This window comes from Otolemur garnettii, unplaced genomic scaffold (assembly GCF_000181295.1).
Source record: "Otolemur garnettii isolate 467f Iridium unplaced genomic scaffold, OtoGar3 scaffold00018, whole genome shotgun sequence".
In the NCBI taxonomy this organism is placed as follows: Eukaryota; Metazoa; Chordata; class Mammalia; order Primates; family Galagidae; genus Otolemur; species Otolemur garnettii.
Window position 1 is genome coordinate 9,766,139 of NW_003852413.1, and position 2,489 is coordinate 9,768,627.

Here is a 2,489-nt window from a genome sequence, read left to right on the forward strand (position 1 = left end):
CATAACACTGATTATTAACTTATTATAAAAGTTCTTTATTATGTAAAATGATACCCTTCCATTTTTGTTTCTAAAAAATTCTCAACCAGAATAGATCCTAAATGTGGTCAAATATCATGTCATCTTCTATTTGGATAATCATGGTTTTGTGATTGTTGATATTTGACCAATTAATGGGATGTACTATATTAATAAGTTTTATGATATGAAGCAATCCTTTCATTGCTTGGTTACATTTTTCACTCCTGAATTGGTTATTTTGGCATCATATCTAAACAGAGTATAAACACAGATGCTGAGTGATAGGAATGTATGGCAATGTTGATTTCTTTGACTGCTCAAAGCTGTATTTTCAAAGGCAGACAAAAGCAAAGGTTAAGCAACTAGTGGTAAATTTGATCAACATGGAAAAATAATCTCGTCCACTCAGTACCAACATCCAATATTTTTCCAAGAGCATGTTTTGGACTAAATTCTTTAGCTAATTACTTTAATTTTTCTTGAGTTGATATACTCTTAGGGTTGACATTAATAAGATAGTCAAAGGCTACAAGTGAGAAACCTAGAAGGTAACTCTTTCATTATTCACCACTTTGTCTAACAAAAGTGAGATTTGGTGTCCTTAAGATAATGAAATGTCTAAAACCATTGTAAGCGTAACCAACTAAAAGATGGACCATTATTCTACCTGAAAGAGTTGTCACAAAGCATTCTATATATGACTGAGGTTTCAAGTAATGATAGAAACTGAATACTGTTCAATCAATTAAATTTAAATAGAAAATTTTTTTAAAGAAAATGAAAATCACCTATAATAACCTAACTCAAATTTTTACATTGTTTTTGTTTCCTTCCATGGAGATCATACTGTAGATAGAATTCTAGTACTTTATAGTTCTTTCTCCACATTTTAGTAGGAATAATCATTGTCCCATGCTTTAAAAATTATTTAATATGGTATTTTATGGTAATACTATATTACCATTATTTAATATAGTCTTTTATGGTAATACTATATTACCATCTATACAATTTATGGTAAAGATGGTCTATACCTTGTTCACTTGTACCTGTTGCTGGATACTTAGATTCTTCATAATATTTTTATTACCAATAATCTATGAATATCACCTTTATGCATAAATTCTTGTCCATATTTTATTTGATAGATTACTAGATATACTGATAACACTTTTAAAAATATAAAGTGCCTTACATAGATTAAAGCTTTCCATTGTTGGGCAGTGATTCTCAACCTTCCTAATGCTGCAGCCCTTTAATACAGTTCCTGTGGGTGGTGACCCAGGTTGAGAACCACCATTGTAGGGAAATGAACATTAAGCAAATTATCCACTTTAAGGTTTCTACTGTCACTGCTTTGTAACCTTATGGTATTCTGGATTAAAGCCAATTGGGAGCCAGGCCTAGTGGCTCAGACCTATAATCCTAGCATGAAGAATTCTCAAAGATCTAAAAGCAGACGTTCCATTTGATCCCACAGCCCCATTACTGGGCATTTACCCCAAAGAAAAACCTCATTTTACCACAAGGACATTTGCACTAGAATGTTTATTGCAGCTCAATTCACAATGCCCAGGATATGGCATCGACTCAAGTACCCATCAACCCATGAATGGATTAACAAACTGCGGTGCATGTATACCATGGAGTATTATCCAGCTATAAGAAAAGATAGAGACTTTACAGCTTTTGTGTTTACCTGGATAGAGTTGAAACACATTCTTCTTGGTAAAGTATTACAAGAATGGGGAAAAAAGTATCCAATGCACTCAATACTGATATGAAACCAATATATAAACAACTACAGCCCCACTGGAAAGAAAAACACCAGTGAAGTCTAGTGAGAAGGAGGGGAAAAGAGGAGGATGGGAGGAAGGAGGATAGAGGTGATTGGTGGGATTCTCTCAAGTGAGCACAGCGTGAGGATGTTCAGCAGCCCCCTGGGGGACGGGCTCAACTACCACTTGAACTTTACCATAGAAATGAAAATAATGCAACCTAAACATTTGTACCCTTCTGTCACTCTGAAATTTAGAAAAACTGAGAATTATAAACAAATAAATGAAACTATGAAAACCGACAGATGGTATAATTATAAATATAAAAAACTACAATCAGTCATTAAATTTAGAAAGGTCATTGTATAGAATGTCAGTTTAAAAACTTGTTTTTGCATGTACCAACAACAAAAAAATCAAACATTTTAATTTTTTAAAGAGGCATTTAAATTAGCATCAAAAAATACATCAAATAGTTAGGATTAAATTTAATGAAAATGAGGAAAGATTATTCCACAAAAAATATAAAACAATGTAGAGAAAAACTTAAAAATATCCTGAACGCATTAAGGACAATATGTTTATAATGAAAATGTTAGCTTTCCTCAAAATGATTAATAGATTCAATACAATTAAATATCCCATTAAATATCCAGTATATTTTTATTATGGAAACTGACAGGATTGTTC